Source organism: Lepus europaeus, chromosome 11, assembly GCF_033115175.1.
Source record: "Lepus europaeus isolate LE1 chromosome 11, mLepTim1.pri, whole genome shotgun sequence".
Classification (NCBI taxonomy): Eukaryota; Metazoa; Chordata; class Mammalia; order Lagomorpha; family Leporidae; genus Lepus; species Lepus europaeus.
In genome coordinates this window covers 56,717,187-56,740,882 of record NC_084837.1, presented here as the reverse complement: position 1 = coordinate 56,740,882, position 23,696 = coordinate 56,717,187, and the positions used below count along the sequence as shown (strand labels likewise).

Here is a 23,696-nt window from a genome sequence, read left to right as displayed (position 1 = left end):
ACTGTTATTACATCTTGCACGCTAAAATTAGACAGGCTTCCCTGTCTCTCTGTTGAACTTATTAGTAAGTTCCTATGGTAGACAAGTGCTTTTCCTGACATCTTACACTCTGTTTCTTCTTTCTTCCCATTCCCTCCACATTAGTGAGTTCTAGCCCCGGTCAGTTTAGGTCTAGGTGCTTAGAGCATCTTCCCCATCTGTCTCCCTGCCTCTAGCTTCTATCCCCCAAAGCCAGCCTAAAAACCTTTTCTGTCATCCTCCTCAGTGTCTACTTCTTTTTATCTTATGCTCCTCTCTTAGAGAATCTTTGATGACTCGAGGCCCAACTCCTGATTCTAACATTTAGAAGTCTTTCCAGTAAGTTCCCAATTTCCCCTTCTAGACTAATGTCTATGTCCAGCTCACTTACACTTCACACTCCCGTCAAACAGAGATATTTGAATTTCCAAATACTAATTATACGTTCCTGTCCACAGACCTAATTCCCAACTCCCTTCCCACCCTCTCAAGTCCTCAGCAGTCAAGACAAGCTTCCTGGTTGCCCCCTCAGCTATAAATGAGCACTCCCTAAGCCATATTGGATGCTTTGATTTTTTTTTTTTTAAGATTTTTTTATTTATTTGAAAGGCACTTACACAGAGAGAGAGAGAGAGAGAGAGTGGATGCTTTCCCATTGGACCATTAAGGCATAACTTATACAAATATTACAGATTCATTGAGAAAAATTTTAAATGAAACATAAAGTAAAATCCATTCGTTACCCCATCCCTTAAAGATAACCTTATCTCAGCAGAACATCTTGTTATGCTCACTTGAGACTCTTTTCTTTAGAAAGTCAGAGTTATTTGCTCACTTTAGCATCATGTATACTAAAACTGGAATGATGCAGAGATTAGCATGGCCTCTGCACAAGGATCATACACAAATACCTGAAATGGTCCATATTTTTCTTTGGCAGCTGTACTGAGTCTGGATGTTACTTTGTAAAGATCTTTAATAAAATTTTGTACAAAAACACACACATACACACACAGACACAGAAAGTCAGAGTTACAGAGAGGGAGAGAGAGGAGAGATCGAGAGAGAGGAAGAGAGAGAGATGTGCTATTCGCTGGTTCATTCTCCAGATGGCTGCAGTGGCCAGGTGTGGGCCAGGCCAAAGCCAGGAGTCAGGAGCTTCATCTGGGTCTCCCACATGGGTGCAAGGGCCCAAGCATTTGGGCCATCTTCTGCTGCTTTTCTGGAGTTGTATTGGAAGTGGAGCAGCCAGGACTTGAACCGGCACCCATATGAGATGCTGGCATTGCAGGTGGCAGCTTTATCCACTACGCCACAAAGCCAGCCCCACATACTTTCTTCACATACATATACTAGTACACACACATTTTGTATTTCATTGGCCATGCTTGTGTGTGGTTTTGAGTTCTTGTGATTCCCACATGGCACTAAGTTCAGAGTTGTACTGAGTACAGTTCTGTAAATGTTAAAAAAAAAAAAAAAAGACTGAAAAATACACTTCTCTAAACATGTTGGGGAACTCTCAACAAATGTTACCCAGTGAAAAAGTAATGGGTTGTCAAATAAATCTATTTCTTGAATAATTGTTATTAATTAATTGTGATGAACTGCTCAGGTTTTGAAACTTGTAAGTTCAGGGGAGCCAACAAGCTAGGCCAAAGTAATAGTCTAAGTTGGTTGATCAGTATCTAGTAGATTTGCATAAAGATGTGATCTACAATAAAAAAGAGACACTCACTCTTAACAAAAGTGGGGAAGATATGGAAAATGTAGGGTCTGGGTGGGAGTATGGTCTGGAAATTTCTGATCTTAGTCCAGCTCTCAGGGGCACAAATAAGGATGCAAACTCCTATTTAAATATATTCCACAACTCCCAATGAAATATATGATTTGTAGGTGAGAAATTAAGGGTTGTGGATAGCTCAATGCTCACATTTTTTAAAGTACCTACATGGCTTTAGGACTGCTCTTTTCTTGTACCCTTGGAAGCCTTTTCCTTAGCTTATCTCTAAAGGAAATGTCAATATCTCATTTTTTAATGGAAGTTAATGTGGTTGCTGGGTGCTTATTCAGAAAATATCTTCACAGGAGTGGAATTCGAGAGCCACGCTGCCCGGTTCAATTTTTCAGATGACTCATGTGAGAGCTAAACTGACCTGAGGGAGCAAGGTGTAAGGCTGTTAGGTGAGATGTGGCCTTGGCATTGGGCTGGATGGGTGAATAAGGCTGTCACTTCCCTTTCTGAGAGCTGTGGGAAAAGGAAAGAAATGTTGCTCGCAGAACCACTGTAAGCATTTCTTAGGAAAAAGGAGAAGACTAGAGTGGAATTGTTTGATGTCTGGCAAGGCAAATTAAAAAGAAGACCTGAGACTCACGACCTGTGAAGATGCTTATAGTTGCTGTTACTGTCTTGCTGTTGTTACTGTGCTTTTTTGTTTTAAAAATAATACTTCAAAAAAAAAAAAAGCTCAAAGAGAGTGCAGAGAAAAAAAGATCAATTTTGAGTTATTAAAATTCTGTGTTGAGAAGAAGAGGGAGAATGAACTGTAACAAAGGGAAGCTTACTGTTGCCTGTAGGTCTAGGATGTTTCATGTTTTTTTTTAAAGAATTTTCATTTTACTGTTTTTTAAATCAAAAAATAACATGGCATAAATAAGAAAAAAAAGAGACTGCTTAGGTTGGGGAGCTTACAGAAATTATGCAGAAGTGTAGTTGTGCAGTAATGAGTTGTTTATAGATCAGTAAGTTCTAGTTCATGTGTAACTCTTATTCATTGCCAATCATATTTTTATGTTATTTCTGTGAGTATAATTCACTTTCATAATTAATACAAAACATCACTTACATAAATTTGTGGTGACAGAAACGGATGTGAAGATTAAATAAAGGATGGACATATTTCTTTTCTCCACTTGGATTACTCTCCCTTCCAGTTATTATGTGGTCATGAGACCTCTAACATGTTACATAAACTGATGTCATGGATAGAAGATGGATTCCATTTCAAACTGTGAATACTATCTTCTGACTGAGAAAGGACTGAATAGACATATATTCTGTGCTATCTGAATTAAGTAAAGACATCCAATTTCAGTTGCTCTGAATTGTCTTCATTTACAGTTTTTCCTATTGCCATGCATAAAAAGATCCTTCGATAGTACCATGTGGGTTGTGATCAGATACGTTAGTGTTGTGCATCCTTGTCTATAAAATGGGAATATAAAAATTGATGCAACTCAGATAAATAAAATTTATCTGCTTGTGGGTATTGGGAAACTCATTTTGTTGCTTTTATAACTATATCTTATAGAGACATTATTTTTTTAAAATTCTGGAAGTGTTAAGAAAAGTTCAAAATAACCAAACGGGAAACATTCATTTCTTCTTTTGGGAGACACACTCTAGTATTGACAATTTCTTGGAAAAATCAAAGTAAATCTTAGTGAGTCTCAGCTATAGGGACTGGGCTGTTGACTTAGAACAATTCTGCGAAGCCTTGGCATATGCTATGGGAAATCATAACTGATGCATTTGCCCAGGTCAGTCAGTTCCTGTCAAGGAATATTATTGTTTTTTCTAAGAAGAGAAGGTGAGAAGTTGTCTCCAAGATGAGTTTGCCTTCTCTGAGGCATTTTAGGGAAGATGCTGAGAGTCATGGAAAATAATTCACAAAATGACACTCTGTTTTCATTTGTCTGCCTCCAATTTTTTAACTGCTTTCTTCAAGACACTGTATTTAGTATTATTATCTGTATTGTGGTTGAAAATTATGGTAATTCCTGGACTGCGGGATTTTTGTAATTTAAAAAAATTTCCTGTTTTTCTATGACTCAATTTCCCCATGTCTGGTATGATGTCAAGCAGAAAAAGAAGGAGCCAGAAGTGCTGAGACTGTGAAATTAGTTCTACAGGTAGATGACATGATTGCCATGGGAAAGTTATTTTGATTAGGAGACATGGATCATGGCTGTACTCCCTAACATACAGCCCCTTCTAAGATCAAGAGGGATCAAGCAGCCTGCACTCGAATGTGGTACAAAGGCGATGTTTTATTATACAAGCTGTACTGCTGGTATACTGACTGTTATTTTCTTCATCACAGGATAACCAACATGTGACAGATGTTTAGTAAATATTTGTTGAATAATTAACTAACTGAATGAATGAAAATATCTGTAAAAGTTAAAACAGGGCCAGCACTGTGGTGTAGGAGGTTAAGCCTCCGCCTGTGGCGCTGGCATCCCATGTAGGCGCCAGCTGCTCTATTTCTGATCCAGCTCCTTGCTGATGGCCTGGGAAAGCAAGGAAAGCAGTGGAGGATTGTCCAAGTTCTTGGGCCCTTGCACCCATGAGGGAGACCCAGAAGAAGCTCCTGGTTCCTGGCTCTGGATTGGCCCAGCTCCAGCCATTGTGGACATTTGAGGAGTGAACCAGCGGAACAAAGAACTCCTTCCCTGTCTTTCTCTCGGTGTGTCTGTAACTCTGCCTCTCAGATAAATAAATAAATCTTTAAAAGAAAAAACTAAAGTATCATGATTTAAAAAAAAAAAAAGTTAAAGCATGATTTGGCTTCCCATACTAATGCAGCTATTCAAACTTCAAAGTCTTTTGATAATGCTTAATGGATTAATGTTAATGCTGATGGATTATAGGTGGAGATTTGAATTTGGTCCATTTAGAGTGTCTGAAGGTGGGACTTTTGAGAAATGATTGGATTAGATTAGATGGGTAGGTTGGAAGCCTGTGATTGGATCATGATAACTTCATAGAGAAACATGCAGATGTTGAGAATGAACATGCCTCTTGTCTCTTTCCTGGCTCATCATGTGCTCCTCGCTCCATATGTATTCCCCCAATGTCATCCTCCTTCCACACCAGATGACTGACCCATGGAGTCAACCTCATCTTGGACTATGATCCTCCTATATTATAAGCCAAAATCAACCACTTCCTTCCTAAGTAACTCCTCTCATGTATTTTAGTTGAAGTAACAAAAAGCTGAATAATGTAATACCCTTTCCTGGACTTCCATCAAAGTGCCCTAGATATAGTGGGCATTGAATAAATGGCTGATGATGTGCTATTTATGTATTTCTTTTTTTAAAAAAAAAGATTTATTTATTATTTATTTGGAAGGCAGAGTTAGAGAGAGAGAGAGAGAGAAAGAGAATATCTTCCATCAGCTGGTTCACTCACCAAAGGGTCACAATGACCAGGGCTGTGCCATGCTGAAGCCAAGAACCTGGAGCTTCTTCCAGGTGTCCCATGTGGGTGCAGGGACCTAAGCACTTGGGCCATCTTCTGCTGCTTTCCCAGGCACATCAGCAGCTGGATCAGAAGTGCAGGAGCCAGGTCTCAAACCAGTGCCCATATGGGATGCCAGCGTTTCAGGCAGTGGCTTAACCCACTACCCCACAATGCTAGCAAAATCATTCTACGTATTCCAACCCACCTGACATACAGAATCAGAGAGTGACGATGACAGCCTTGGGATTGCATTGTCCTTTAGATGAACAAGGAATGGTGCCCAGAGCTACCCACAGCATCCTATTATCAGCAGTGAGGGCAAAGATACATATGTATTGCAGTTATAGGTAGTGGCATTCTGCAGCTTCTCTTGGAAATGGTGAAAGGCATGGTCACAAGCTTCTTCCTCCTCTTCCTTATTTTAAAGCTTGGGCTTTTGAATGAAGAGCTCTGTTGAAAAGTGCATAACTAGGAGAGACAGCCAGAATGAATTAGTCCTGATGAAATCTGCTAGGATTCTGCATCATAATGACCATGTTCGTATGATGACAAAGAAGCTCTCTTAGATAAGAGCTAATGGCTCTGAGCAAATGAGTTAATTACTGGGTAAGCAGCACAGTTGGAGGAGAGATGGGAAAGTCTGACGCCTAGTGGTCATGAGGGAGAGCCTGCTATTACCACACCGGATGCCAAGGAGGCAAATCTCTAAAAAACACTATTACTGAATCTTTTGTCTGCAAAGAACATAAAGAAAACCATTTCCAGCTTTTTAAAAGAAATAATGTTGAGACAACAGGTCTGAGACGCTGTCTTCACTGTAACTATGATCTAAATGGTGGGGTTTTCAAAATTTGTGGTGTCAAAAAATAAAAATAAAAAAACCAAAAATTTGTGGTGAAAAGGATAAATTACCAGAAAAATGTAGACCCATTAAGGAAAATCTACAGTTCATACCATTGTATTGGATGAACTTCATATTAAGTAGAAGACATGACACATTAATTTAATTAAGGACTGAAGAGAAACATTCTTGGATTTAAGAATTACATATTTTCCTTCCTCAATTTGTCTATAAAAATAGTAGCCTTGGGGGCTGACACTGTGGTATAGTGGGTAAAACCATCGTCTGTGGTGCCAGCATCCCATATGGGTGCTGGTTCAAGACCTGGCTGCTTCACTTCTGAATCAGCTCTCTGCTATGGTCTGGGAAAGTAGTGGAAGATGGCCCAAGTCCTAGGGCCCCTGCACCTGCAAAGGAGACCTGGAAGAAGCTCCTGGCTCCTGGCTTCAAATCAGCCCAGCTCCTGCTATTGCAGCCATTTGGGGAGTGAACCAGTGGATGGAATATCTCCCTCTGCCTCTGATTCTCTGTAACTCTGCCTTTCAACATAAATAAACAAATAGTAAAATAAAAGAATAATAGTAGCCTTGTATCGATAGAGTGATTTCAGTGGGTCTCTCCAGCTCCAAAACATCTGTTAAGATTTTTAACAGGTGGACTTGCAGGAATCTTGGTTAGCAATTGATTGACCTTCAGCAAGCAATCAAATCTTTCTATACCTTGGCCCATGCAAAAGTGCAAAGTAATTCTACTGCTTTAAAATTTTTCTGAAAAGTAATTCAGCTAAGTTAACAAAGGAGCTTAAAAGTGAAAAAACACTTTGATCCCGAGTTTAGGAATACCTCCCATGACAATAACCAAATGGTTGGTCAGAGATATGTAGATGAGTTGTTTGTTGGAAGAAATTTTGCAAACAATTTAAATGTCCATCAATGGAGAGTTGGTTAAATAAAATATCTACATATGGTGGGATACTATAGAAGAAGAAAATTTTAAGGGTAAAGTAGGGCCATATATTCTAATATGTTGAGAATATTGAATACATGTACAGAGTGTCTTAATAAAAAGCAGGCTACAGAGACATTACTTTTGGCAACATGTGTTAAAATTTATATTGAAATGTTTGAAAATTTCAGCAATGACTGGTAGAATTATTTGCATGATCTTATATACCTTTTTGTATTACCTGATTTTTTTTTTTTTTTTTTGACAGGCAGAGTGGATAGTGAGAGAGAGAAACAGAGAGAAAGGTCTTCCTTTTTGCCATTGGTTCACCCTCCAATGGCTGCTGCGGCCGACGCATCTCGCTGATCCAAAGCCAGGAGCCAGGTACTTCTCCTGGTCTCCCATGTGGGTGCAGGGCCCAAGGACTTGGGCCATCCTCCACTGCCTTCCTGGGCCATAGCAGAGAGCTGGCCTGGAAGAGGGGCAACTGGGATAGAATCCAGCGCCCCAACCGGGACTAGAACCCGGTGCACTGAAACGTCCCTACTTTACTCAGAGCTCAGTGTGACTCACCCACTTCAAGGATTTAGGGCTCTGAGGAGGGATGGACTCTAATGAGCAGTTCTCTTCAGTCTTTGCTTTCAAAGTTCTTCCTGGGCTGTTTTGTTTGCTGTTAAGAAGCACTAATAAGCAGAACTTCTCAGGTTGCAGATTTTTCATTTTATTTTTCTATTTTTTTCCTTATTTTTAAAAAGATTTTATTTATTTATTTGAGAGGCATAATTACAGACAGTGAGAGGGAGAAACAGAGAGAAAGGTCTTCCTTCCGTTGGTTCACTCCCCAGTTGGCTGCCAACGGCTGGAGCCAGGAGCCAGGAGCTTCTTCCTGGTCTCCCATACGGGTGCAGGGGCCCAAGGACTTGGGCCATCTTCTACTGCTTTCCCAGGCCACAGCAGAGAGCTGGATTGGAAAAGGAGCAGCTGGGACTAGAACTGGCGCCCATATGGGTTGCCGGCACCACAGGTGGAGGATTAACCTACTGCGCCACGGCACCTGCCCCCTCTTTTTCTTATTTTTTACTTGTTTTATTTAAACATGAAGAAAACATGTTCAGAAAACAAGATAATTAAGAAAAACTAAATATCATGAGTATCTGTAAAGTCTGGACCACAGTCTGCGCATTTGTATAGGCACTGCTGGCAATGATATTGATAATGGTGATGATTCCCAGGCAACTTGCTCAGTGCTTTTCGTAATAGTCTGTTTAAACTCTTACAAAAACCTGGAAATAGATTAAAACCATTTTGGAGATGAGGAACCCAGGATTCACAAAAGTCACCATAAGTTTTCCAAAATAACACTCGTTTCTTCTCACACAACTCCACTCCCGGTTATATGATGAACTCTTGTAAAGAGCCTGTGTTCTATTCATCCTTCAACATTTGGATCCAACTCCTTCAAAAATCACTGCTTCAGAATGTTTTGAACTTGAATTGGAGTCAGTAATCAGTAGCAACAACCTGAGCAGATTTGGGGCAAGATGAAAGCAATTTTGCACAGCAATAAGGGACTTAACAATCTGCAATAAGTATTCTGGCTCCAGCACATACTAGCTGTCCAAATTTGCATAAACTACTTTCCCTCTTTGTTTCTCAGTTTCCTCAGCTGCAAAATGAGGAACGGTCCAACTGAGACATGACTCCAGGGCCCAGCCTTTACTGCCTTCCCAATATTGCTCACTTGACTAAGATAGAGTACAAATGCCATGAAGCAGGAAGGGACGTCAAATTACTTTCATGTTGTAACAGAAAGGTTTGGATTTCAGAGTACTTTTTTTTAAAGACTTATTTATTTATTTGAAAGTCAGAGTTACACAGAGAGAGGAGAGGCAGAGAGAGAGAGAGAGAGAGAGAGAGAGAGAGAGGTCTTCCATCCGCTGGGTCACTTCTCAATTGGCCGCAATGGCTGGAGCCGCGTCGATCTGAAGTCAGGAGCCAGGAGCTTCTTCCAGGTCTCCCATGTGGGTGCAGGGGCCCAAGGACTTGGGCCATCTTCCACTGCTTTTCCAGGCCACAGCAGGGAGCTGGACAAGAAGTGGTGCAGCCAGGTCTCGAACCTGCGCCCATATGGGATGCCGGCGCTTCAGGCCAGGGCTTTAACCTGCTGCGCCACAGCGCTGGCCCCTTCAGAGTACTTTTATACAAAGAAATACTCCAGCTAATTCCTGGGGTGAGAACTACATAGTGTATTTTTTTTCAATGCCTGTATAAATCAGAACTTTTCCCAGGCAAGTGACAGTAGCCACTTTATTGGCTGAATTAACTGAAATGTCCAAGGATAGATGTCCTCTACCTGCAGATGTGGCTCCATCCAAACACTCAAGTGACATCATTAGGACTATTTCTCTCTCCATGTATGAGTGCTTTTTGCCTCACTATTGGCTTCAACTTTCCTTTTTTAGCAGCAAGATGGCCCCCAGGTCTCTGAGCTTACACCTGAATAGTCACATCTCCAAAGGATAAAAGGCTTTTCTTTTCCCAGTGTTCCAGTAAACATACTGGATGGCATTTCGTTGCCCTGGAGTTGCATGCTCCTCCCTGATTGGATGTTCTGGGTTGGTAACTGAAGAACTGTTGTCCTGAGATTTCTAAAATAAACTTTGAATCTTCCGTTTATATTAGCTAGCACATCAAGGTTTTTTTTGTTTTTGTTTTTTTTTTTTAGAAAACTTTTATTTAATAAACAGAAATTTTGAAAGTACAACTTTTGGATTACAGCAGTTTTTCCCCCCATAACCACCCTCCCACCCATTAACCATCCCATCTCTTACTCCCTCTCCCATCCCATTATTCATTAAGATTCATTTTTAATTATCTGTATACACAGAAGATCAACTTATTATATACTAAGATTTCAACAGACTGCACCCACACAGACACACAAAGTATAAAGTACTGTTTGAATACTAGTTTTACCATTAATTCGCATAGTACAACATATTAAGGACAGAGATCCTATATGGGGAGTAAGTGCACAGTGACTCCTGTTAAGGTCTTTTTTTTTTTTTTAAAGACTTATTTATTTATTTGAAAGTCAGAGTTACACAGAGACGGAGAGGCAGAGAGACAGAGAGAAAGGTCTTCTACCCGCTGGTTCACTCTGCAACGGCCAGAGCTGTGCTGATCCGAATTCAGGAACCAGGAGCTTCCTCTGGGTCTCCCACAGGGGTACAGAGGCCTAAGGACTTGGTCCATCTTCTACTGCTTTCCCAGGCCATAGCAAGGAGCTGGATTGGAAGTGGAGCAGCCGCCACTCGAACCGGTGCCCATATGGGATGCCAACACTGCAGGTGGCGGCTTTACCCACTTCGCCACAGTGCTGGCCCCTCAAGGTCTTAAGTTATTATCAATTTTGTAGCAGAAATTTGACTATTTAATGAAAGCTGAATGGTTGAATATGACTGTGAAGAAGATATTTTTTCTTCTCAACAGTAGCTTATAATAAACTGTTAATAAGCTTTTGAATAAACAGTAATGACTTAAATATTTTCCAGCTTTAAGTTTTGCTTATCTTCAAAAATCTACTTCTGAAATTGGGCTTTGTCTCCAGATGACTTAAGGTAAAAGCATTTTATAAATTAGTAACTTCCATTAAGTGAAAAGCAGCTACTTAATGTTGAATAATGAATAAGGAAAAGTCTTCTTTGGGTTGGCAATTCATGATTAAATAAATAAAAATTGTCACATAATATGACAAGTTAACTTATTTTAAATGGCTAAACAATATAAAAGGTGTAAACATATTACTTTTGGTGTCTTTGGTGTAAACATATTACTATTAAATACTGTATATTATATTAATTTTAAAAAAGTTTTTCTGGTAAAAGAAAATCTTCTTGGTATCTTCAAGAACTGTAGAGAACTTCAAGAACTTGTATGTTCCTCTTTAGGTTAGAATAATTTGTTTAAACTTATCAGTAGCACATATTAAATCTTTTTTAAAAAGATTTATTTTATTTTTACTTGAAAGAGTTACAGAGGGAGAGAGGAAGAACTAGAGATTTTCCATCTGCTGGTTCACTCCCCAAATGGTTGCAACAGCCAAGGCTGGGCCAGGCTGAAGCCAGAAGCCAGGAGATTCTTCTAATCTCCTACATGGGTACAGGGGCCCAAACACTTTGCTGCTTTCCTAGGTGCAGTAGCAGAAAACTGGATTGGAAGTGGAACAAGTGAGCATCCAATAGGTGCCCATATGGGATGCCAATTTTGCTGACAAAGACTTAATCCGCTACACCATAACTCCAGCCCCAAGACTTCTGGAGAAGTTACAGTGGTGGGTTACAGAAGTATAGTGATTCTTTTTTTTTTTTTTTTTTTTTTTTTTTTTTTTTTTTAATTTTTGACAGGCAGAGTGGACAGTGAGAGAGAGAGAGAGAGAGACAGAGAGAAAGGTCTTCCTTTGCCGTTGGTTCACCCTCTAATGGCCGCCGCGGTAGCGCGCTGCGGCCGGCGCACCGCGCTGTTCCGATGGCAGGAGCCATGTGCTTCTCCTGGTCTCCCATGGGGTGCAGGGCCCAAGCACTTGGGCCATCCTCCACTGCACTCCCTGGCCACAGCAGAGAGCTGGCCTGGAAGAGGGGCAACCGGGACAGGATCGGCGCCCTGACCGGGACTAGAACCCGGTGTGCCAGCGCCGCAAGGCGGAGGATTAGCCTGTTGAGCCACGGCGCCGGCCTAGAAGTATAGTGATTCTAATGATCTGTGTAATAGTCATTAGGCTTGGTCAGTACTAAAAAGAATTTAGCAAGCATATGGACTAATACAATATGTACAATATGAGTGCACTTCAAAAGTTCATGGAAAATGGAATTAAAAGATAAGTTTATTTTGGTGCAACAAATTTTCAAAATCCAAGCATATGAGAGATCTTCAAAATGTCATGGAAATGTACATTGTGAACAAACTATGCATGCATTTCAAAATATTTTGCACTAAATAAACTTTTTTACTTTTCCCCCATAACTGATTTGAAGTATCCTTATAGAGCAGAGAATTTAGCAAGCATATACAATATTTTTATTCTAAGAATTTTCTTCCTATAAATATGGTGGTATGTATAATAACTATAAATATAGCAATAGCAACAATTGCTGTTTAATAAATGTGGTATTTACATTGGGTCAAGCTTTGTGCTAAGTGTTTTACTTGGGTTTGTTTGGTCATGTGTTTCTAAGATGCTAGTGAAGCAGGTAAAACATTTTTTTTTCACATGAAAATCAGAGAAGTTAATTAAAATTCCTAAAGTCACAGAACCAATAATAGGATTCTAATTTTCTTAATGATCTATTATGATCTATTATGAAGCTCACATGTTTTCTCTTGGGTTCAGATAAATTCAAACTCACAGACACCTTATAAAGTATCCCTTTGCCACTCTGTTAAGAGCAAAAGAGTTCCTGAACAGATGAGAATTTTCCATTTTCATGGCTTACCAAGGACTGGGTCAGTGCACTATTTTGTACGAATAATCTTGAGGGCAAAGAAAGGTGAGTAGGCATGGGGGTCCACCCAGATCCTATGTCATTGGCAAATTGTTCTCGGATCTCTGGAAGTTTTGCTCTTTCAGCTATTGGCATTGACTTTTTTAGCACAAAACACCACATGTATTATGCTGTCATCAGAGCCATCCTTGGCGATAATTGCAACATGCCAGCAATGAAAACACCCAGGCTTGTCTCCCATGGCCTCCTTCTGAAAGGAACTGCTTGGCTTTACAATTATCACTCAGACTGGCAGGAGAAGGGGAGGGTGAGAGAGCAGCAGGAGAAGAAATCTTTTCAATCTGGATGAACAGATCAGCTGCCTTGGATGCCATGCTGTGCTGGCCAAGCCAGGGTTCCTGTGACATCATGCTCCACTCTCATACTGTCAGCAAAATTTCATGAGGACAACAGCTGCCGTTGCCTACAAACATTTCTGCTCACTCCACACAGGAATGTATGCTGGTTACCCCTTTCCATGAGGCTGCTCATCTCCTTTCTAGTCATGGAGTCTCTCTATCACCCAACAGATTGTGTTCCGTGCTGGTGAGAATGCTGGAAGAACACGTTTATGATGGTAGACCACAGGTTAGGAGACTCAAAACTAGCCATTTCCACAGCTTCCCTACCAGGTACCGTAGATGGCTTCTAGGGTAAGCAGAGATACACAAAGCCCTCTTTAACCCTAGAACTGTTGGCATGGGATACTGGGAGGCCTGAGTTCCAGCAGACTTCTGCATTTTTCCAGGTACCATTCATACAGGATCACTTCCCGTATGTGCCAGGATGTAAAAGACTTTGGTGGGTAAAAAATCATTTGGAAAGACTCAAATATTATTACAGTTCTCACTGCAAAACATTATTATTATTATTTTACAGGCAGAGTGGACAGTGAGAGAGAGAGGCAGAGAGAAAGGTCTTCCTTTTTCCATTGATTCACTCCCCAATGGCTGCTGCGGCCGGCGCACCGCGCTGATCCGAAGCCAGGAGCCAGGTGCTTCTGGTCTTCCATGCGGGACTGCAAAACATTATTACATACTAGTAATAATGAAAAAGAACAAAGGAACTTCAAAGGTAGCTACATTCTTATTTCTTGGAAAATGGAAAAAGGGAGCCAGGTATCTAAATACTATCTTTTAATTATTTTTTGTGATTTATGATAAGTCTATCATTATATCCAAATAAACAGAAAGTTCAACTTTCCATATGTTCATATGTCAGGATTTTCATGGTTCAAGGTAAAGTTTCTTAAGCCTAACCTCAGGACCCATGAGATTCTTAAGGGCCTCTGAATTGTGGAAGGTGAAAACATGTGTTGTTATTGAATATTTGATTGTAGTCTAATTCATCATGCAATTATAATGCATTTTTTATGTGATACTGAAACTTTCTCACCATAAACTAAGCCCTCCTGAAGGACTTTGGCTGCAATTAAAGTAAGATCCCAAGTCCTTGCTAACAAAACAGTGATTATGTCTTTGTTATAAAGTACTAATCTTATCACTCAGATTTCCTATCTTTGTGCTTCATCACTATGGTTAATGGACAGATTACCATGTTCTTCCTTTCAGTGAGCATATTTTTTTTCTTTAAGTAAGGGTAACAAATTTAAAGATGTTATATTTCTGAAGAATGATACTAAAGGAGATTTAAAGAAATCAAGATTTACACTTGCCCATAAATCCTTAACTTCTAACTTGTAGCAATCAGAGTTTAAGTTGGTGACTGCCACTTAAGCTCAGATATTTTTATTCTTCACCCTAAAAACAGATTGTTCCTGAGAATTTGTCCATTGGTCCATACTACTGTATAACAGCACCAAAAGTCTCTGTGCTGACTTTACAAGACAACAAAGATCTGTCACTATACACATCTGACTATTGGTCTTAAATCAACACTTTTGTACTCTCTTGGGTTCTGCCAGTTTTCCTTTAATCAACTGCAGGCTTCAGGACAGACAGTTATGTTTGCGTGCACTGTATATGGAGTATTCCCCAGTGTTATCTCTTTCGATGAAGATTTCTTTGCTCTGGGTGAGTGTTGTAGCACAGTGGGTTACACTGCTGCTAGGGACACCTGCATCCCATATCCAAGTGCTTAGGATCAGATCTCACCTCCACTTCCCATTTGGTTTCCTGCTAATGGGCCTGCAAGACGGCAGATTATGGACCAAGTACTTGAGTTCCTGTCACCCATGCAGGAGAACCAGAAGGAATTCCTGGCTGTTACCTTCTAGATTTGCTCCACAGTCAGTTTGTTTTTGTGTTTTCTTTTTAAAGATTTATTTATTTATTTGAAAGGCAGAATTACAGAGAGAAAGGAAGGGAGGGAGAGACAAAGAGATAGAGAGAGATATCTTTCATCTGCTGGCTCATTCCCCAAATGACTACATTTAGGTCAGGCTGAGCAAGGCCAAATCCAGGAGCCGAGAACTCCATCTACATCTTCCATGTGTGTGGCAGGCACCCAAGTACTTGGGCCATCTTCCAGTATTTCCCAAGCACATTAGCAGGGAGGTGGGTCAGAGCAGCTGGGACTCACACCAGTGCTCTGATATGGGATTGCCAGTGTCACAATAGTGGCTTAATCTGCTGTGCCACAATGCCTGTCCTCCACCCATTTTTTAAAGTACTCTCAAATTTCTATCTTCGAGCATTCCCACCTCATGTCCTGAATGAGTTTTACTTGTTAATTCCTACTTTGTATCAGAGACAGGCCTGTGTCCCCTCCATTCCCTGAAAAACGAGTGGTGGCTTGCCTGAGTGAGGATTGCCCTCTCCCCAGGGCACACTTAGAGCACACTGGACAGCCCCCATGGAACCCAGGAAATGTAGCAGGTGAGGAGGTTAGGCTGGTTTGTTGCTAGGATGTGAATACATTATAGCTGCATCTTATTAGCAGTCTTTGGAACATTCAGCAAACCACATCATTGCAGGTCTGAGAGGTAAGTTACTAAGAAAATGAGAGCTGTGAAAAGGGGAGAGAAATGCCTCTTACTTCTGTGTTCTGTGTTGCATATCCCATGAGGAAATAATTTTTCTACTATAATTGGAAATGTTCATTTTCATTTAATTGCCTGTATATTGAAAGGAAATAGTTATTTTCATTGGAGATGACCACTGATTTCTGACTCTAAAATGCTATGCTCTTCATAGCTCCACAGCTCAGGATCATGACAACAGCTCTTTCTTTTCTTAACACCAAGTTGGAATTCCTCTGTCCAATTTTCAAGACGTCTACCAGTCTGGCTCAGTCTATGCATCCAACCACATTTCTCATGATTTTCTGGTTGGATCTCCTACTAGAGATACTGACTCTCCCATCCCAGCTTAAGTCACTATTGTTTCTACTGCTGTACTTCACTAACATGATATGAAATGCTGTCCCTTCTTGTCTCTTCTCTACAAAATCCAATGACTTTTTATAGGCCCACTCCAACTTTTTCCTGGAATTATAGGTTCTCAAAGTCAGAAGGGACTTTTAAGGTTGCTCAACCCAGTATCCAGCTCATAGGAAGCACTTTATAAATGTTTATGAATAAATTAATGAACTACACTTCTCTGAGAATCCCAGAGGGGATTCTTTTTTTGGTCATACCTATTCAAAACATAACTATGGGTCAAAACTACAGGTTAAACAGAGGCTTCTGAACAACTTGTCTTGAAAAATTTAGTTCTACTTTTCTTTCTTTTTTTTTTTTTTAAAGATTTACTCATCCATTTATTTGCAAGTCAGAGTTACACAGAGAGAGGAGAGGCAGAGAGAGAGATGTCTTCCATCCGATGGTTCACTCCCCAATCGGCTGCAATGGCTGGAGCTGCGCTGATCCAAAGCCAGGAGCTAGGAGACTCTTCCAGGTCTCCTACGCAGGTACAGGGGCCCAAGGACCCAGGCCATCCTCCACTGCTTTTCCAGGCCATAGCAGAGAGCTGGATCGAAAGTGGAGCAGCCAGGTCCCGAACCGGCGCCCACATGGGTATCAACCTGCTGCGCCACAGTGCCGGCCCCTAGTTCTACTTTTCTAAGATATAGGATAAGCAATTTGGTGACTGGCATCGATTATTAAAATTCACTATAATTATGAGAAACCATAACAATCCTTTCAAATTATTAGATGGATGATGGAGCGTGCCATGACTCAATGAGGACTACAGCAATTCAAGAGTTTTAGGGGGCCAGCACTATGGCGCCCTTGGTTAATCCTCTGCCTGCGGCACCGGCATTTCATATGGGTGCTGGTTGTAGTCCCAGCTGCTCCTCTTCAGATCCAGCTCTCTGCTATGGCCTGAGAAAACAGTGGATGGATGGACTGTGGCCCAAGTGCTTGTGCTCCTGCACCTGAGTGGGAGACACAGAAAAAGCTCCTGGCTCCTAACTTTGGATTGGCTCAGCTCTGAGCTTTGCGGCTATTTGGGGAGTAAGCCAGCAGATGGAAGACCTTTCTCTCTGCCTCTCCCTATTGCTGTCTGTAACTCTGCCTCTCAAATAAATAAATACAATCTTTTTTTTTTTTTTTTAAAGAGTTTTAGGCAAGGAGCTTTTGGTTATGAGCATCCACTTCTGCCTTAAATTGACAAGAAAAGGACATATAAGAAGTGAGGGTGGCTCAGGAAGGGTGTGACTGAATGGAAGGCATCTCATCTTGTAGGGAGGAAAAAGTGGGCACTTACTTACAGAGCTTTTGTAAATTAAATGGATCCAGAGGGTATGTTCTTGTGTCCTGTACAGTTTAATGATAGTTTTTGGAGCAAGACTTCTTAAGTTTAAACCTATTTCTTCCCTTGTGACCATGTACAAGTTACTGTGCCTCATTTTTTCCATGAAATGAAAAATAAGGAAAATAACATTATGTGTGAGGATTTCTAGAGAAAAGTACAAGAGTCACATCAATAAAACATTGAGTGCCATACCTGTCACAGAGTAAGTTTTCTTTAAATGTGAAATCAAGAAAAATCATTTGTTTTATAAAAGTGAGATGACAGTAAAATAAGCAAACAAACCTCATAAATCTGAATGTAGACCTACTATATGACCCAGTCATCCCACTCCTGGGAATTTACCCAAATGCAAAGAAACCAGCAATATGAAAGAGGTATCTGTACACCCATGTTTATTACAGCTTGATTCACAATAGCTAAGATATGGAATCAATCTAGATGTCCATCAACTGAAGACTGGGAAAGAAACTATGGTGTATATACACTATGGAAGACTACACAGGGGTTAAAAAAAATGAAATCCTGTCATTTGCAACAAAATGGATGCAAATGGAAACGGTTATACTTAGTGAAATAAGACAGTCCCCTAAAAGACAAATGCCATATGTTCTCTCTGATATGTGGTAACTAATAGACCTAAAAGGTAATCTATAGGAATGAAATTGACATTTTGAGATGTGATGATTTTGAACAGCCCTTGTCTTGACTGTTGAGGAACAGTTTTTTTTTTTTTTTCCTTCATACTATTTGTTGAACTCTTTACTCTTTACTTTTAGGATTAATCTTATGAGTATAAAGTTAACTGAAAGTAAATCTTTGTAAAAAATAAGAATATGAATAGGAGACAGAGGAGAAAGAAGGGTGGGAGTACAGGTGGGAAGGAAGATAGGGTGGCAAGAATTACTATGTTCCTAAATTTGTATATATAATATGCTTAAAGTTTGTATTCCTTAAATAAAATTTTTAAATAATAATAAAAAAGAAGTGAAACAATAGACAGTAAAACAAACAAACAACAACAACAACAAAAAACTCAGGAGTTTCTCACTGTCAGAAGTATATATTGTAGGGAAGAAATAGCCAGACGTGGGGGCCGCCATAGGCTTAATTTGCCTGCCCTACTTTATAGAAAGTGTTTCTCCTGGTGCACACTCTGGGTACCTCCAGGAGTCCGAGTAAGTCTTAGATGCCTAAGTTCATGTTTCATTGCTCACATTCTGAAGTCACTGACACCTATTAGTCTGTCTTTGCCCTTGAGAAAAGGCTCTGCTTTGCAAGCTCTGCCTGGACTTTTCCCTGTGAAGTCAGAAGACCAATGGGTGTCATGGTTGGCTTCTTGGGAGAGGTCACTTTACTTGGTGAGAGAATATAAGTAAAAATAGAAGTCCCAGTGTAACCTCTTGGGCAAATGACTTATTCATGGGTTCTAAATTATTGAGGTCATTGAAGAGAGTGCCATTTTTAATCTTTGAGAGAAGAAAGAACAGGGTGGACTCAGCTTTATGGAAGGCTGTGTCTTCACAGGGCAAAAGGCAGATGGTGTAAACAGTGACTGAAAGGGAAAAGGGAGGAAGGGAGCCTGCAACCTATGATCAGCATATGCTTGGTGGGTGATCCTCAGAAGCCTTGTACCTGTACATGATTCTGCCTCAAGTAAAAAGGTCCTACTATGGATAGGAATATCCCCTCCAAAACTCGAGCTGAAATTTAATTGCCATCATGATATTAAAAGGCAGACTTTTTTTTATTTGACAGGTAGAGTTATAGACAGAGAGAGAGACAGAGAGAAAGGTCTTCCTTCTGTTGGTTCACCCCCGAAATGGCCGCTATGGTCAGGACTACGCCAATCTGAAGCTAGGAGCCAGGTGCTTCCTCGTGGTCTCCCATCGGGTGCAGGGCCCAAACACCTGGGCCATCCTCCACTGCCTTCCTGGGCCACAGCAGAGAGCTGGACTGAAAGAGGAGCAGCCGGGACTAGAACCCAGCGCCCATATGGGATGCCAGTGCCGCAGGCAGAGGATTAGCCAAGTGAGCCACAGCACCAGCCCCCAGAAATAAATTTATTTTCTTTATAAAGTACCCAGTCCTGGGTATTCTGATATAACAGAAAATGGACCAAGATAGGCCCTTCGGGGAACTGGGTTGGCCCTGTAGACAGGTGCCTTAACTAAAGTGATTTGACAGAATGCTGGGAAAAGCTCTGTGCCACAAAAGACTGTCCTCAGGTTTTGTCATTCCTGCAGGGTTTGGAGGCTTTATTTTCTCCACAAATGCAAATGCTCTCTGGGAGCCCTCACACAGTGATGCTTTATTAGCTGTCAGAAGTTGACAGTAGCTGAGGATCCATGAACAGAGGCACAGGAATGAGCATCCTGAGAATGGAGGGAGAAATTCACAAAGGCAACATTATGTTTCATATTTCACCAACACTGTCCTGGAGCTCCTTAAGGAATTGTAAATGATTTCTTCTATATCTTTTCCATTCCCTTATAACAACTTCTCACATAGATTTGATCAATAAATATTTATAGAGAGCCTATAATTTATTTAATCTTGTGTGTGGATTTGTTGGTTCTCTCATTGAATATTCTTATAGTCCTTCTTCCCTCATGCTCTATGTCCATTTAGTAACTTTTTGACCTCCTAGTGTTTGTACATTTCTAAAATAGGGAAATACTCAAATTTGTGAGACAGAGCACATTTCCCACCAAAAAAACTCCCTTGCAGCTGTGATAGGAGTTGTAACTTACTCTGCTCCAGACAGGAAATCAGGTCCTGCTGGCCCAAGAAAGTAAGGATGCTACAGAATGCAGGAGCTACCTCCATTTTCCAGGGGCAACATCTTGGTTCTAACACCAAGGCATCAGAAAACTGCAGCATCTGTGATGTCTATACCCTTCATGCCAGTGGTGTCTTCATGGAACAACCTCTGTTGCCATTGCATCTATTCCTCTTAGACATTTGGCAAGTTGTCAAATCTTATTTAAGAGGCAAAGTGACATAAAAACAGACAGCTCACTCCCATCTGCTGGTTCATGTCCTATCAGCTGGGCCTAGGCCAGGCCAAAGCTGGGAGCTGGGATCTCAATGCAGGTCTCCCAAATGGTTGGCAGGGGTCCAACTACTTAAGCCATCAGGTACTGCCTCCTAGCGTATGTATTAGCAGGAAGTTGGAATTAGGATCAAATCCAGATACTCTAGGATGAAATGCGAGCATCCTAAGTTATGTCTTAATGGCTATTTCCCAAATACCAACTCTTTAAATATTTATTTAAATCCATTGTTGGTTAGTTTAATCCACAAATGTGGAACCCACGGATAAGCTCTAAACTTCCCAAGGATTATAAAAAGTGTGGTTTAGGGTACACATTTGGGATAGTGGTTAAGATAGTGCTTGGGATGCTCACATCCCATGTCAGAGTGTCTGGGTTCATGTCCTAATTCACACTTCCTGCCGATGTTCCCTTTAGGAGATAGCAGATAATGGCTCAAGTGATTATGTCCCTGCCACCCACAATGGAAATCCAGATTGAGTTCCTGGATCCTGGCTTCGGCCTTCCTAGCCCTGGCTATCTGGGGAGTTAACCAGAAAAAGGGAGATCTCTCTCTCTCTCTCTCTCTCACACACACACACACACACAAACTTTTTGCCTCTTAGATAAATAAAAAATAAATTAATTTAAAAATCTGTTTAAAGTGTGGTTTAAACTAACACAAATTCCCCTGATGGATAACCAATATACAAATGAAGAAAAATTGATTTAGGTGTTGTACAAAGTGAAGCAACATATTCTTTTTTTTTTTTTTTTTTTTGACAGGCAGAGTGGATAGTGAGAGAGAGAGAGACAGAGAGAAAGGTCTTCCTTTTTGCCGTTGGTTCACCCTCCAATGGCCGCTGCGGCCGGCGCATCTCGCTGATCCAAAGCCAGGAGCCAGGTGCTTCTCCTGGTCTCCCATGCGGGTGCAGGGCCCAAACACTTGGGCCATCCTCCGCTGCCCTCCCGGGCCATAGCAGAGAGCTGGCCTGGAAGAGGGGCAACCGGGACAGAATCCAGCGCCCCGACCGGGACTAGAACCCGGTGTGCCTGCGCCGCAAGGCGGAGGATTAGCCTGTTAAGCCATGGTGCCGGCTGCAACATATCCTTTGACCCTTAAGAATGCCTGCAGGCACCAGAACAGGATTTGGGGTGTCATTCTTAGGAGTCTCCCCATTTTTCTCACCTATGATCAGGGAGTTCAGCCTGGGGATGGTGGGGGAGGGCAGACCCAGACTCTTCCTGGTCCCCCTCATCCCCATCCTAGTCCCCTCATTCCTAGACTGGCCTACATTTCCCCACACTGACTCACCCTTTCTAGGCTTGAGAAATTGAGTAATTCTCAGTAGTATTTCACTAAGGAATATTGGGGTCTCAGAAAATGGTCATGTAAGGGCTGCAAAAAACCTCTACAATAACAATGCAAAGTAGTAGACCTCATAAATCATAGGCCATTGGGTGGAGCACTCTGAGAAATCTTACCTTGAGAAATAGGGAATAATGGCCGTTAGGTAAGTGCTGCTCTAGTCCCAACAAACAAATCTTAAAAGGAACACTCAAAAGGATCAAGCTAATTCCATGTAACTTAACTATACCCGAAAAAAAAAAAAAAAAAAAAAAAACCTCAAGAATATCTGTGGAAATACAGAAATATCCAAAACCCAATAAGGTAAAATTCACAATGCCTGGAATCCAATTAAAAATAACCGGTTATTGGGGCCAGGACTGTGGCACAGTGGGTTAAATCCCTGGTCTGTAGCGCTGGTGTCCCATATGGACACCAGTTTGAGTACTGGCTGCTCCACTTCTGATCCAGATCCCTGATAATAAACTTGGGAAAGCAGCAGAGGATGGCACAAGTGCTTGGGTCCCTGCACTCATGTGAGAGACCCAGAAGAAGCTCCTGGCTCCTGGCTTGGATTGGCTCAGATCCAACCACTGTGGCCATTTGGGGAGTGAATCAGCAGATGGAAGACATCTCTCTCTCTCTCTCTCTCTCTCTGTAACTCTTTCGAATAAATAAAATAAAATCTTAAAAAAAAAAAAAAGGCAAACCAGTTATGTAAACAAGAGAAATAGATAAACCCAAATGAAGGAGGTGTGGAGGAAATCAATCAAAACTGACCTGGGTGTTAGAATTATCAGACAAGGACATTTTAGAAATTATAACTCTATTTCATATGTTCCAAAAAACTGGAGACATATTTGAAGATGTTCAGTGGAGACGTTGAAGACATTTTTAAAAGCTCCAAGGTGAGCTTTTGGAGATGAAATTTATGATTATAGGAGGTTAAAAAATACACTGGGTAGAATTCATGGCAGATTAGAAATCCTGGAAGAAAAGACTAGTAAACTTGAAGATGCAGCAATAAAAACTACTGAAAATGAAGAGGGAGGGGAAATAGACTAAAAAAGTAGATAAACAAAGAGAGCACAAGTAAGCTGTGAGACAGCTTCAACCAGTCTAGCAACTGTATAATTGGAGTCTCAAAGGAGCAGAAAGAAAGGTGCTAAAATAATAGCAAAAAGTTCCCAAATTTGACGAAAACTATAAACTCAACCAATTTACATTAATAAATTACATTTATTTGGATGCCATTCAGAAAATACATCAATCTGGTTTTAACTTTGCCTAGTAAGTATAGATAGATCTAATATGGTTCACTTTATCTTTGTGGGATTTGAGTATACAACTTTGTTTTGGTTTAGTTCACTAGAGATTTGGGCAAGCAAGTGAGGTTTATTCCCTATTGGGTCTGTAGATAGACTCAAATCAAGTTCCTGGCAATAACAAAGCTGTACTGATAAAGAGATTGAGCATCATCACATTATTATCTCTCATTGTGATGAATCTTCCTGGCACGGCATAGCTGGGAGATTTGACCCCTGCTCCCCCGCCCACCAGAAGTGTGTGTTCAATCAAAAGAATGCTTAGCTTTCAGCCCACACCGAAGAACTTTCTTCATAGAGTATGTCTGCTTCCTTTTTGACTTGCTTTTCCCTGGAGAGCAGATTTCACCTCTTGTGCTGTATCTTTTTCACCTTGCTCAGCGCTAAGAGAAGAGAGTTTGGGCCTCTGGGAATGAAGGTTAACTTTTTCATTTCTCTTCTGATGTGAATGCGAGCTCTCTGTCACCCTCTGGGCTCTACTCCTAAGTGATGGTTTCTCTTCTCAGGAACTGATGTATGTTAAAACAGGGAATGAAGGGAACAAAATAGCAAAAACTAGTCAATGTGATTTTCTCCATTATTTCTCTCTATTGCTTATCATAGCTGTCCTTCTCTTCTTGGTCCTCTCTCTCCATTTTTAAAAAAATGCTTATTTATTTATTTGAAAGGCAGAGTGACACA

The 23,696-nt window shown here is 40.9% G+C and overlaps 1 non-coding gene across 1 annotated transcript; it reads left to right on the top strand.

The window, feature by feature from the left end:
- Positions 1 to 845: 845 nt before the first annotated feature.
- LOC133770660 (U6 spliceosomal RNA) lies at positions 846 to 949 on the top strand. The gene has a single exon (XR_009867367.1). It is a non-coding gene; the product is annotated as a U6 spliceosomal RNA (small nuclear RNA).
- Positions 950 to 23,696: the final 22,747 nt, after the last annotated feature.